Source organism: Schistocerca gregaria, chromosome 5, assembly GCF_023897955.1.
Source record: "Schistocerca gregaria isolate iqSchGreg1 chromosome 5, iqSchGreg1.2, whole genome shotgun sequence".
Lineage (NCBI taxonomy): Eukaryota > Metazoa > Arthropoda > Insecta > Orthoptera > Acrididae > Schistocerca > Schistocerca gregaria.
Window position 1 is genome coordinate 451,028,287 of NC_064924.1, and position 15,950 is coordinate 451,044,236.

General features: G+C 38.6%; 1 protein-coding gene across 1 annotated transcript in view; it reads left to right on the plus strand.

Annotated features, from left to right (window-relative positions):
* Positions 1–15,950, plus strand: part of LOC126273380 (pro-resilin-like) — a 367,374-nt gene that overhangs the window by 323,868 nt on the left and 27,556 nt on the right. The window lies entirely within an intron of this gene.

Consider the following 15,950-nt stretch of genomic DNA (forward strand, 5'->3'; position numbering starts at 1 on the left):
TACGGAACAAAATTACGGTATTAGTTGCATTCTCTGCTTCACGACGACTACGTCACCATGAAGTCATCGACATTGCAGCCAACAATATTAAGCGTGCAGCTGAACGAAGAAAGAAACAACAGAAACAAGTAAGTCATCTCCGCGAATTTAAAATCGGTAAAGAAGTATTAGTACGTAGTCACCATCTTTCCATCAGAGTCCAAAATGGGTGCAACAAGTTCAAGTTGCTGTGGAGTAGTCCATACATAATAAGAAGTATTCCGCATCCAGATGCTGTTCATGTAGAAACTTTGTGTACGAAGAAGTCATGAGGGAACCATCATATCAATAACGTGAAATGTTTTATTGAATGAAATTTTTTTTCTCTGTTTGAGACGATATTTGTACTACACTGTCACAGCATGACATAATAATTCCTTTTCGATTTCTCTACAATTTTAGCACTTTTATTTCCACTATGTACTATGCATTTGTTATGTGTCTAGTAACTCAGTACGATTTTATACACTGCTATATTTTTATAGATACCCACCTTTTAGGTAGAAACTAGTTTCCACATGTTTGCTGTGTATTGCCATTACTATTTACTCATCATGCTCATTCACTGTTTCAGAACAAGTTGTTGCCACGTAAGGTAAAAAAAGAGAAGTAAACATAAATACTTTTTGAAGCATCAAGGATATGCAATACGTTAATGGAAAATGAACATACGAAATGCAACAAAGATCATCCTTCGTCATATACCAACTAATTTGTTCTCTTGCAGGTTTTACAGGAAACAACGAAGTATAGACTTAACGATAACATCTGTATATTACAAACTAATCAATCCTTTTTTAGTGTGCTACATGAGTATTATAGCAATACCAAGAATGAAATGTGCTAACAATTTTTCTATCTGTGCTGGTTATAAGTTTCAATTTAATTATGGTAATATTTTATGGGGTGATAAATATGAAGACACAATGATGTTCTACTAATGATAATAATGATTATATGTGAACGATAAGGTACAGAAAAGTGGTGACACTTATGTCATACTGTTATAATGAGAAATGTTTTATGATCATTTGAAGTTAATAAAAACACAACAATGAATTATTGGAGGTAATTTTTTAACTTTGTAGAAGAACATGACATTACTTGATACACCCATATGTTACTCCTCTTATTACAAAGATAACATATGCTTTTGTATGGTAGAGTAATCATGTATGTTCTGCTTGATATACTGCATGTTTCTGAAACAATGATTCTTTCATATGATATGTACACTAACATTAAGCACCTGCTGATATTACTTTTCTTCACATTAACTTTGCCATTAACAATTCCAGCATCATAATTTCTTCTTGCTTTACAGGTTCAACGAGCTATTTCTCATCATCCATTTTTTCTTTCTTTTGTATGCTTTGCAGTCTCTGCTTATACTATATGCTTCTAGTTGCTAAGTCATTTCTTTAACATTTTCATATCTAAGCTTAGAATAGTCTTGTGATCACACATTTTCATCTTGCTTTATTTTGACTGACCATTTTTACAAGTATGGACGATAATGATTTTCTTTTGCTGTGAAAGTGCAATTTCCTTTGGCTTATTCCCACTTATCCCAGTAGGTATGCACAGTCCTTACATCTGCCAGTATTATTTGATTTTCACTTCTCTCTATGAGATATAACATTTGTCAGATGTACCATAGAGAAATTCTACTATGCTGATCTTTATTATGAGCTCTGACAGCGTATAGACTGATTAATTATGAACTACATATTTGTCGTTTATTACTGTCCATCTTCATGTACTATTCTCTAGAATTATTGTCTGTATACATTACGTTTTCCACTCTACTTACTGGCACAGTCATTGACATTCTATATTTAACCACTACTGTTCTGCAGACAGTCACTACCAGTAAATTTATTTATCACTAGATTACTACTTTAATACCTTAATTATGAGTGTGAACATACTCTATGTATCATCATGTTAGGTAATGAACTATGAACATAACTTCTCTCCTTTATATTGATGGCATTGCCATAAATAATGCAGTTTTACCTGCATGACGCTAAGATTTTGTATGAATATCCACTACTGTGATATTTGCATTCTTAAAAGCATTTAATACTCTGTAAGTCCCATTTTCTCTACATGCTATTGTCCTTCCCTACCTTATCTACTGAGATGGTTGTGAAACATACAATTGTTTACTTGTCTGCAACAATTTAAATATATGCAAGATTACTGACATCGAAGATAATACACTACAAATGATAGAGCTGTAATGACACCATCCATTGCACTCACGACTGTACTAGACAGCACTTAGCGTGTAACTGTCCTAGCTCTCATTGGGTACCATATCTACTGCTGCCACCAATGAGTGTGCTCCGTGCCAAAACTCACTACTTTGACGTATCTAGTAATGTCAAAACTGTTAGGGATAGCATGACTCAAAAATATAATCTTATGATGAAGAAATATGAACCAATGTCTACAGATCCTCGATTTGCAGACCATCCAGACTGTAACATTACCTCAACCATGATTTTATCCTTGCTATTTTCATTCTTTACTATAAATTTTATACTCAAGATATAGCTATGCACTGCTTTATGTAATAATGCCTATAATTAGTCATAACTGTAGAAATTAACGTTATAAATGGACCCTTGATCTCACATAGTAGTGCACATAGGCACTAGTTTTAATTCCCATGTACTTTGTAAAGAGAGAGTTACTCATACTATCGTGTTTTTCTGAGATATTAGGTTACATCTTAATGTTACATAGTGCACATGAGCTCTGTCATACCTGACTATTTGTACATTCATGATTCCTAGTCACAGATGTTAGATGGTTAAAGAAGATGCTTCTCAAATTAACTGTGATATTTCTATGCTATTCATAGGCCAGATGCTCATAAAGATATCTATTTCTTTATTAACTACCTCATTTATCCTACATTCCTGAACTTTTGTCAGCCTAGACTTACGTAATGTTAAGTATTTGTTGTATTATTACTGACAATTGCCGAAACAACCCTGTCAAATACTTCAAAATAATGCATCAGAATTATGAATGGTATATTCACACGGCAAACTAATTTGAAGTTTTGTAAGAAAATATTGCAGTTAACCAGAGATGGTCAGATGTATCGGTTGTGCAGTAGCCTCGCTGCTCAACAGCGATAGCTCATTCAAGGTGTCATAGGTAATGTGTTGCAGTAAATTTAGATCGAGTGATGTATGGAGGACCCTCAAGTGTAAAGATACATCGTATCTGATGTATGCTGGATATATACTTACTCGCTACAGACAGTAATGATTTTCTTGTTTGGAAGATACAATGATGTTTGCTAACTGTCAAAGCAATATCAACAGACGTTGGTAATAAATAAGGCAAAGAAAATCACTTTGTTACTAATGCAACGGCTGTATTCATAAGCAATTATTGAGACAATGTATAGCACTCACATCCAATGATTTTGTAAACTTAATTGTTAATGTATAATCAGTTTATTAAGTGTGTTATTTATGAGTATTATTAATGTGCAAAGAGTCAAATGACAAGTTACTTACCTCAAGTCAATGCCATTTCCCAGATAAATGTCATTTTAATTGACTATTTTTCTCAAGAAGTTATTGTCTCAGTCATATTCAATTTAATTAAAATGTATGCTAAGCAACAGCCATGTACAATACCAGTTTGCCAACTATAGAATTTAAAGTACTAACAGAGAGCGGTGCTAAGAGTGTTACCATTGTGCACATAAAGGTACGAAATTTTATTATTTCAGAGACAATGTTCATTAAGCACAGGGCAATTGCTTTCAGAACCTTCATATTATTACAAGGGCCAATTTCGAATCAATAGTGTTGCATCAGATTCAGTTTTTGTGTTACGTAATATCATGCACTTCTGGTTCGGTTTAAAGTTACTGACACGTTTTACATTCTCTCAGCTAGATTAAATTTCCATTCTCGCAGTCAGAGAAGTTCACTACAGAGCAAAGCGAATAAGCGACGAGATTAAATACACGTTCACATGCCGTTTCTATTCTAACAGGTGTGTTTCAGACTACTGTTAGTTATGTAATTACAATAATATTTTAAACGTACTCGTTTCAATATATTTTCACCATAAACTTCAACGGCCATAAAAAACTCATCTTCATAAAAACTATTTGTGGAAAATACTGAATTATTCTGATTTCCCGTTATGTGACTTTGATGTCTTTAAATTCTTTGTCGTGAAACTGTCAACACCGAAAATACGTTCACAACCGAAAAGCGTCATCGTCCTGTATGTTCTATAGTTAAGATATAGTCGAGGGTGTTTTATCAACAAGAAGTCGAAACTTACTGTCCGCAATTATTCTATTTAAGAGAGGAATTTATCACTTAAGAATAACTGTGATCTTTTAGGAGATAGCTGTGATCTTGTAGCAGATGTCAAAGCTATACTATTACCAGCGGGTGCCGAATTTGCTTCAGTGGGCTAAGTAAACCTTTACACCGACATACCTATTTATGACAGAATCCAGGTAACTGAAAACAGCCTACTAAAACACAGAAAATTAGTCAAAGCGAAGATATGTGAACGCACTGAACTGCTAGAACTAATTCTCTGATATAATTATTTCTCTTCTAGCAACAATGTTTTCAAGCAAACGATGGTCTAGGATTGGGCAGCTTTGGCAGGAATCCTTGCAGATATTTACATTAAACACACCGAAAATCATTTCTTAAGGTCATAATGTTTGACCAGAGACAAAATACTTTATTAAAAAAGGGATAGTGATGATACCATCATCCTGTGCAGTGGTACAGCTGAGGAGATTGAAAAACATGCAGATACTCTCAGAAGAATGACAGAGCGGTCCCATGACGGTGTAACAATTTCATTTTCATAATCTGTAATGCGTGCTATGTTTCTAAAAATGTAATATCTTTAAACGTCTTAGTTCTCAAAACTAATATTTATTATGCTGATTAATGCACGATTAATGTGTGAGAAAGGGGAGATTTCTTGTTTGATAAATGTAATGAATTAATGTTAAAACAACTGGATACTCCACCTGTGTAGGTACTACAGTACTGTACAATACATGTCATTTAGTAGCTTCCAATTGTTCCAGCTGGATCTATTTAGTCATCATCACATTATTTGTTTTTTTTTAAAAAACATTTTTCAAACTGTGATTTCCAACATAGTGCACTGAAACATGCAACCAGATGTAAAACAACCTGAAGATGGGCACAAGCCGAAAACCAGTCGAAGAATAAATAAAATCAGCTTATATGATGAACTGTAGCGGTTATATTTTAGAATACATTATATTTAAACTCCAGCTTTACGTAACATATCGTATATTTCAACAATTGATCCAGTTTTCGACAACCATAACCCTTTTCTAATTTATTTTTTTATCTAGCTTCCTTGGACTGGAGAACCTCTTCATTAGCTCTAATTCCTTTTTGTTGCTGCAGCCGTATATTACTGTTGGTGTGTCGTTGCTCCCGTTTGACAGGACACTTACGTTAAAAGGAAGTTACTTGATGTGATATTAGTACGAGCGATGTAACTTTAACACCATTCATGGGTTATTACGACATACAACTGTTGCCATCATTTTTATTACTACAGTTAATATTCTAAATGTGATGACTGAGTTTCCTTCCATATTTTATCACTACTTGGATATTTCTCAAGCTTTTTGAACTGTGTGATGTATCGGCGGATAACTGGCGCAGATCTCAGAAAAAAAAAGGTTCAAATGGCTCTGAGCACTATGCGACTTAACTTCGGAGGTCATCAGTCGCCTAGAACTTAGAACTAATGAATCCTAACTAACTTAAGGACATCACACACATCCATGCCCGAGGCAGGATTAGAACCTGCGACCTTAGCGGTTGCTCGGTTCCAGACTGTATCGCCTAGAACCGCACGGCAGATCTCAGTGAAGTGGGGTTTTGTAGCTGGCACATGAATATTTATCAATGTTAATGGTTTTTTAGTGTCAACCGGTATCTTTTTGGACTGGTGCCAAAAGCCACCGATTAGCATTAGATTTGCTGCAATTTGGTTTTTCAGTCCTAGTATATAATTTTTTTCAGTTGTTTCTCGTTGATTCTGTTGTCACCTGGAATGTCAGTGTCAGTGATTTAGACTTTCTTTATCTCTGCACTTGTTGGGTTTGACATATTGGTGTTCCACTATTCGATAGTGATTTGGGATTTTTCGTTAACATTTCCTGGCTTGTTGTCCCACCAGTGATTTGCAACTTGCAGATAGTATTTTGGCATACGTTCCAATGGATTGTTTCTGCCACAGCACTGTGCCTGTCCTCCTAGTCACGCTGAACGGTCTTTTTGCAACAATGTTTGTTTCTTCAGTTTTCTTGCAGAGTCTTTGTACATCGAGTCTTCTGCCGATATCTCGATACTGGCTTAGGATGACGTTAGTTTTGATCGGTTTTTCCTATGCACCAAATAAGTCTTTTAGTTTTCTTCTTTAGTATTTGGTCGGCGAAGTCCTGGTCTTTCTTTATCTATTTGCTATCTCCAGAAACTGCTCTTGCAATACTTTACTGAACGCGCTTTCAGTACAGTCTCTGAAGTGCAGCTGCCGATACTCTTGAGACGTATTCTGTTGCTGTCTTCATTCGAAGCAGATTCTTGGTTATATATAACTTCACGTAGTCTGCCAATGCATGCTTTCCTTCTTGCATTGTCAGTTTCATCTGCAAGAGTCCTCTAACAACAGTTTTTCTGCGCAAGTACAGTTTGTCAAACTTAATGTGAGGCTGAGTTCACGATTAACTGTCATGAGTTGTCACGTATTCCTGTCCAGATTCTCCATCTCTACTTGTGTCCAGTGTTATGGGCCAGGTATTGACTGTCTTGATGAGGTTTCCGCGGTAGCGGCTGCTTTTTAAAAATCTTGTAACCTTTGAACATAGCTGCTAAGGTTCAGCGACCGCGTCAGAATTATGTTAGAACAAAGAAGACCTCGGTCACAAATATTAAGCCAAAAATGACCAGGTTTCGACACTACTATGAGCGTCGTCTTCAGAATTAAACTAACTGTTCTAAAACATAATAGGTATATAAAACATTAATAAACTAAAGTGTGTACTCACTGGAAAGAGGTGAAGTACTTACAAGTCATATTCTAAAAAAATCCAAGCCGGAAAGGCGACGTCGTGAAAAGTTGTAAATAAGGCAAGATGGCGAGCGGCTAAGAGCTGCTCGTACCTGAGTTAACATGGGATGCTCTTCGCGGAATGACACGAAATGTGTTCACAGCACCGAATACGAACAACTGTCAGCTGTATAAGGGAATGACAACAATGAAACTTCGTGCCAGACCGGGACTCGAACCCAGATTTCCCGCTTTACGAGAGTAGTAATCTTAGTCATTTCGGCTATCCGTGCACGACTCACAACCAGACCTAAAATTACATCTGTCGTTGTTCCAGCTCCATAAACTGCACTTCAACCTGCTTTATGTAAGTTTCGTTCAATTTTAGAATTAAGAAACTAACAAATATAAAATGCCAGCACTAGGCGCTGCGTCTATATATTCAGCGGGAAACAAATTCCGACGCCGTAGCTGACCTTAAAATTCTAGAATTCAATGAGTGAAGAAAAAAAATTAATATTTGGCGCTGTGGCCATTTTCCCTGCTTTTTCCGGTACCAAGAAACTATACTGTAAACGACATCTCCCAGTGAAACACGTGTCCAGAATGTTAGGCAGAGATAAATCAATCAAGCAGTAGAGTTAAGTGACTGGTAACACGAAATATAATAAATAGAACGTAAGAGGACGAAGACATGACAAAATATAAGTAACTAAAACAAGGGATACTAAATTGGAATAGAATAACTATTCGCTTAGGCCCTAAAATGATAAAAACAGCATTTACATAAGAGAGTTCCTAGATTGTAATTACCATCATTGACCGCTAAGGCGTTTAGAATGAGGAATGCAGCAGATACATGAAACAGCTAAGAGATTACAATTATATAACTTGGAGGGAGTAACCACAGCGAAGTTCGCCCTGGTCGGTGTAGAATCACAACGGCAAAGGTACTACAGTACAAGAGTCCCATGGGGCGGCATACAACGCTGACAATACTGTCCATGACTCAGGAGCGGACTAGAAGGGCGTCTATGTCTGGAAACGACTAAACATTCAACACTACCGCAGTTATACTGCTCAGCAAGTTGAGCAACTTTATAATACACACGCACTGTGGATATCACAAAGGATGGCAGAATTGAAAAATAATTCCAGAAATTCTGCCTGCACGAAGAAACCTAAACATCCATTAATTTACAACTCAACTCCGCTTATTTCCAATTTACAAAGGAACTGGGAACGAGGCAGGAGTGGGAATGAGACTGTTACAAGATCGGAACAATCACAATCACGCTCGCTTGCAAAAGTTCGATCTATCCTTTCAGACAAGAAGTGGGTACCTTGGAGCTAAAATTCATACTAGGCGAATAAGCAACAAAGCGTCTTAATTGTGCGGCCATGAGTCAGCTACAATGCGTAACTAGTTACGACGCGGCAAATTAATCAGTTCCGGAAGACCTGAGTGAACTCTACAATAAGAAATACGTTGTATACATGCAAACCTTCCAGTGCCCAAAGTCAGCCTACCTTGCCAGGGATTCGAGCCACATGACCCCATTCACATCGACAGAGGAGAGCGGCGATGCCGAAGCAGCAGTATTACTCCCTGCTGCAACGCCTCGTTATCCAGATTGCGATACCACCACCACGGCCCTAGATAAACAGCGCACTCTGTATAGTGGCCGCAAACTCAAGTGGTCGAGATGGTCAATTTGCAAAAGGAAATGGACAGCATGGTGCTGACGACCGGCGTGTCGGATTCTTCAATGAACTGTGACATGAATAAAATCGATGTGACAGTTTAAGCAATTTGTTTCTGCAATAACTTCAAACGGATTCATTATGGTGTATAATTTAAGACATTTGTGCATTAGATAGTAGACCACTCTATTGACAACTCACATTGTCCTACAAACAGAACTATAGAACTGAGTAATCAAATTTAGAATTTCTGTGGTGGCGGAAGCTGTCGCCAGCACACAGGTCGACAAAGATGTAGCGCGAAGATCGATAGTAGGTGCTGGATCAAGTGCGCCTATCACGAGACAGGCCAGAGACACACCGACGAGCAACAATCCGCCAACAGCCTCTTGATAACATGTACTTATGCCGACGTCACTGACTCACTAAGTCATTAACTCACTGACTTAATCAGGCTATGACGGTGCATAGCAGGCTAAAGTATGTATTAGCAACATTACTGATTTTGCCTTCAAGAGGGCTATCATGATGAGCTTGTACCACGAACATGGACTCTATTCAAGATAATGAAATGTGCCAGTTGATGTAAACGAAGAGCCATATAAATTCATGTGTGCATTTGTGTTGTAGAAAGAGGATACAACAAACTCTCCCCTGCTTCCTTGTGGTAGGAGACTCTACAATTTCTTTTTTAACCCAGGATGTGTATTTTCTTTTTAGAATAGAGTATGTAGGTAACTATGTACCGAAAGTATGTAATATCACGTTAAATCCAACAAAGAATTAAGAGAATTTGCAGAAATGTTTACAGAAAGCTAACTTGCTTTGTTCTGTATTGCTAATGTCTTTCACAAATAAATTAAATGAAATCAAATTACTGTATCTGTCTATAGCATTTCACTAGCAATCTCTCAGTTTCATTTTGAGCATAAAATTCTAAGCAAAGATGCAATTAGAAAGAATGTTCTGGAGTTTCCAGAGTTTAAAAAAATCATGGTTCACAGTTGTCATAAGATCGGAAACGAGAACTCACAGATTAAATGAAGAAATAGCCGACAAATCGAATATTAAATCAGACACATAATTTTCATGGATCTACAAATCGTATCATTCAAAATTTGACTGCAAGTACACATTCAGTGTATGATCGACGTCTTCTGAGGGGATTTGTTTACTTCTTCATAATAAATTTTCACATATTAAAAGTTGAGTCTAATGTAACATGAAGTGGAATTTCGGCTATAACATAAATTGCTTAAATTTCTCTACTCTTATGATTATTTTTGGTTCCTGTTAATAAACTGTGCGTACCGATGAAAACAGAGATCTACCACTATCTGCAGTGAGGAACTATATTATTTGGGCGCTATTTCCTTGAGTTAATCGCATATGCATGTGAAAGCATCTAATCGCATACATTTAGACACTGCTTCTAAACAGCATAATCAAATAATTGAGCTAACTGCATCGAACCATGAGGCCGAACTAGGTCGATTCAGGGAGCTACTGTCTCATACAAGACGATATTTTAATTAATTTGATTTATTTAAATAAAATTCAGGAATCATGACTTACTTTCCCGTCACTTCATCTATAGAAAATGTAACTACAGATTCATGTTCCACGTCCACTATCGATTGCTGAATATAACAAAGACAGCTCATTCCATTTTTATTTAAAATTCCTGCTGCATATTTTGTTTTTATGTTAATAACACTTAAACTTAAGTTGCAAGAAAAAGGTGTTGACAATATTTCCGCCATTACCATTTCTGTAGTGATGGCGTGAGTTATACAGAAAATTGACCTTCATCCTTAGTTGGCATTACACAGAATATGAATAGAATTCACAGTAACGTCGGCATTAGGAGGTATAGATCGTTTGACGATGTAATAATGATATAACGATGGACTTTGTTAAAAGACGCTACCTGAATACAAAAGCGAAAGGCTTTGAGGGGGGAGGGGCAGAAAATGACTGAAAGTGACAAGTAGAGAAGCAATGTGTGCTGGCCATTTTGCGTCAGCCTTTGTTTTTGACGTAGCTTTACGTTGATGATATTGATTTCTGCTATCTTGAATTTTAGTCACTGTGTGTAACAGCATATATTTGGGCAGCAAATGATAAATAAAAGTAGAAGAAAGTCAGAAACGCAATTTTTTTCTTTTAGGTTATCCATTGGTAGCACAAAAGCTGAAAAACATGAAGAAAATCCTTGGCCTTAAAGAATAAGTAACAGGCACTATTGTCGAAAAGGAAGCATCCTCGAAATTTGTGTTATTTCCGATCTGGGTTTTTACGTTATAGATATCGAAGTACCAGCAGACAGTTACGTAAAAGAAGTTTAATTTTTTAACTCTTTTCTCGCGCTTAGTGCCCGTCTTCAGAAGGTTATACCTATAGTATTATTAGAGAATGTCAGTGCGATGGATATAACCTTCTGAAGAAGGGCACTAAGGGCCCGAACCCAGGGAAGATGTTAAATTTCTTTGAAGAAAGTCGTTGATAATTATTTCGAGATATACTGTACACCTACAGTGGTTATGTTTACGTTTGCGGACGGCTAGTTCACGTGTCAGTTTAACTTAAGGCTGGTCCTAGCCATTAAGGCTGTTTATAAGAAACCCGAAAAGACAAAAATTGTCCTATTACAGTTGTCCACAAGGATCTCCACGATGCGGAATAGCAACGTATCTTGTACAATCTCACCTTATCTAAAGATCAAGCGCCCCTAGCGGGACAAGTCCTTGAAAACTGCAGCGATGCCTTTACGATGGATGAAAGAGACAGGAGATTGCAGGCTGTTATGCGAAGCGTGCCGTGGGGAGCAAGATGACTGGCTGTCTCGGAAAGGCGGCACAGTGGCCGGGAGGGTGCGGCCGTGAAGGTTCTTCCGAGGCGCCACCAAGGCCTCTAACGGTGACGTAACGGCCTGCCTACCCATCAGCCCGCTAACTGGAGCGGCCGGGCCGAAACTCTCGCAGCGGCGACCCACCCAGGAGTGCAGCTCCGGTATATATACTGGACAGCTGGGTCGGAAGACTCACTCTGCTCCAGCCGTCCACCTTCTACACGACATGAAGGTAAGGCAGCCACCGAGGGAGGCTATGGCACACGAAACTAGCGTACAGTTCACGCTGCTACACTTAGGTCCGTGTACAAGACGTCTGATTAATTAATTAACAAACTAAGCAATAACAATAGAGGTAACAAAGATAAGTACAAAACGTAAAGTCTGTTTAAAAGTATACGTCCTTGTCATGAAATTCAGTTTGTACCCTAGGGCATTAATGACACGCCTTTCTCCTGTTAGGTATGACTTAAGGCTGATGTCTATGAGTTCATAATTTTGAAATTTGCCAAAGATTTAGTACATGGTATAGAACACAACCAGTACTCCCCATACTCTAAGCCTTAAGGAATCGAGCTTCCATGTATAAAATGGAAATGAGTTGACCTTTTTTATGTAACGCTAATTTCTCACGAATGTCAATGTTTATGATGTCATATCTTCTGAATGATGTGCGATGTTACAATTTTGCAAGTACATTCATTGGTATACCGTCGGAAAAATGTGTTGCTAACATAGGAACAGTAATTTAAAACACCATGCTTGATGCTGAAATTTTATCGCTCGAACAACGAAAATGTACTAAGCTATAAACTTTTTACTTCCATTATATTGTGGGAGAGCTATTGACAGGAAGTTTCGAAAAGATTTGAAATTATATCTAAAGCTTCTTGGAAGTCACTACGTATTTTTATTTTCAGATACTAGAGGAACAATGTTGGAGTCTTGTGTCAATCCTCAACCAGGCGCGCCGATTTTAATATCACGAGCGAGTGCGCTGAGTACTTTACACACATCTAAAGGACAGCTGTCTTTATGTTACCAAGATAAGCACGTCTGAACAAAATCACGGTTTAATTTTAGTTTAACTAAATAACGATAAAATAAACTTATGTGACATGAGCTGAATCAATATTTAAGCAAACGATAACAAAATAAAGTTTCATTTTATCTGTTGCTGCGTTCAAGTGTTACAGCACAGTAATGACGTACTGTGATCATTAAACAGCGCACTGCATGAAATCTCCTCCGAACACTTACTCAATTACTAATTATTTCGTAGGCAACTGCCAGATTACGGGATTGTGCTGCTGTCTCGGAATCTGCTTCCTTTTCTTGCATGGAAAGTAATTTTTTTTCTCACCTGGCTCTCTGTATATTTGTATTACTGCTGTTCACTTAGGTGTATAACAACACAGATTATCACTGTGTTAGCTGAAGCAGTAATGAAGGTACAGAAGTGGGATCTCAATTATTGAACAACAAGCTAACGCTATAAAACAGTGTTATTTGTGGTTGGTGCAGTTTACACATAGGCGCGTCCGCTCGAGGGTTAAACTTTTAACGTAAGATTATATCTCTTTATGAACAATTGCCTTACCGCATTGGTAACATCGGTTACCATCAGATCACGTCAGTTATGCACTGTCGGGCTTGGATAGCTCATGGATAGGTGATCGATCAGGTCTTCCGAGCGCTGTTGGCAGGCGGTGTCCTCTCAGCTCTTGTGAGGTCGATTGAGGAGCTACTTGACTGCGAAGTAGCGGCTACGGTCACGAAAGCTGACAAAGATCGCAGGTCGTTCCACATCACCATCCAGTGTGACGCCTAGGCTGAGGATGAAACGGCGGTTGGTTGATACCGCTAGACCCTCCATGGCTGTTTAAACAGTCAGTCATGCCTCTTAATGAGTAGATTATGACACCATTTTAAATTTTCAAATTCAACCAATAAATATATGAAATTCGAAATTCAAAGTTTTGTTGCCCCTGGTAGTCATTAAATACACAACTTCCAAATGAAACTGGCCTACCAGGAGACCACGTGACTTCTTTAAGCATTTGGCAATATAGATATCACGCCACTTATTTGTTTACAAAATCTGACATCCGCACATGAAGGAGACACTGCGATGTGTATTATCTGTTGTAAATGCGTCACAGTCCACTAACAACTAGATGATAAGAGGTTTCAGTTGACTAGCAGCTATCTTCAGATCTCCAAGTGGTTGTTAAGGCATGCAATTTTATTACATATTAAAACGTTACAGTAAAGCAACATTCCACACTTTCACTATATTATTATACTGTATTTAATATTTTAATAGTCACAATTATGGTTTTAATAAAGTTTGGAATGGTTTTACATAAACAAAAAGATACTTTTTCTGTTCATTCTGTAGGTATGAAAATGACTGTTAGTCAACCGAATCCAGTTATAACCTATTTGTCACTGGACGGTATTGCTTACAAGACTATTCAAATGTGCTACTAATTACTTATTTGTTATTTTATTTTTAATAATATTTGATGTTTATAGCATGCAGGCAGCAACATATTACATGGTTCATCTGATGATTACAACAAATTTCTGTGGATACGTAGAGAGGACATAATAACTGAAAATTTATGTTTAGAGTTACAGTCATTTAAAGTCTGTGACGTCAGTCGTACGGAGATCTTCCATGTCGGAAACAAATCCTTAGCTTTGTAAGCTGCGCCTGACGCAACTGCAGTCTCTGTACGACTGTCACGGAGGTGCCAGAGGATGTACATTATAGCACTTATGATTTCCTTCCATGACCTTTTCTTCTAGGGTTCTTACCGTGTGATGCAGGCACTCACTTTAAAATCACGAGTGTATTGATATGCGCTGGAATCGATGTTCGGTAAGTGCACATTGTGCATTGCGACCCTTCCGACGAGGTCCACGTTCTCATTATGTTGCAAGAATCAGAACGATGGAATTGAATATTGTATTAAATGAAATGTGGACAATAATAAGAACAGACAAGAACAGAAGCTTTCGAAATGCAGTACTAAAGAAGACTGTTTAGGATTAGAAGGTTATATCGAGCAACTGATGAGATGGTACCGAAACGAATTAAGGAAAGAAGACTATAATGGCGCAACTTGCCTGAAAGGAGAAATCAGTTGATAGGACACATCCTGAGGCATCAAGGAGTGAATTTGCCAGTGGATGCAAGTGCCAGGGACAAAAATTGTAGAGGAAGAACAAGGGACGAATGCAGTAAGCAGGAGGAAATGGTTATAGGCTGCAGTAGTTACTAGGAGATCAAACAGTTTGCACAGGATAGACTAGAGTAGAACGCATAATCAAATCAGTCTTTTGAGTGAAGATCACAACATGAACAAAGAAGCTTATTGTAGTGGAATATGACCCAGTCATTTTCACCTGTATAGAGTAGGAGATTTGATCAAATGTTCTTCGTAGGTTTCAGACTCCTTCGAGACAAGATTTCTGAAACTGATGTATATATTTCTCCTTCAACAGGTTTATGTCCTCCTGAGTACGCTTGTATTGTCGGTCATCGCCGAAGCTCCGGTCGACCGGTCGTACCTGCCCCCCACCTCTGAGTACGGACCTCCCTCGGCCTCCTCTCCCAGTTCTCAGTACGGCGCCCCAGCAGCCAATGACCTCAGCACGCAATACAGTGCTCCTTCAGCCAATGGCCTCAACACGCAGTACGGAGCTCCTGCGCTGACAGGCGCTGCTGTCGGTCGCTCAGGCGCTTTCAGCCAGGGTCCAGCAACTCGCGTCTCCTCCAGCTTCGGAAGCGCCTCCTCCAGGAGATTTGGCGCCGGCAGGAGGATCGGCGGTGGTCTCTCGACTCGCTATGGCGCCCCTTCGGCAGCTGGTCGCGCCACTGGCTTTGGAGGACTCGGCCTGTCCACACAGTACGGCGCCCCTTCTTACTCTGGCAACGCGCTCTCCACTCAGTACGGTGCGCCCTCTGGTAACGCTGGTGGCCTTTCTCCAGTCTATGGAGTGCCTGGATATGGCTACGGTCGCGCTGGAGCACAGGAGGATCCCCTTGCTGTAAGATTTTTGATTAACTTCTCTTACGGTTTTGGGTTTTGGTATGACACTGCGTTCCACTGAATGTGTTCAAAACATTTTTCACTCGGTTAAAGTGGATATTGTAGTACTCACAGTCTAGCCTCAAAACTGGCCCAGTAGCTTAATGAGTAGGACCATCCGTTTCTCGTTGATGACTAAGGATTGTGGG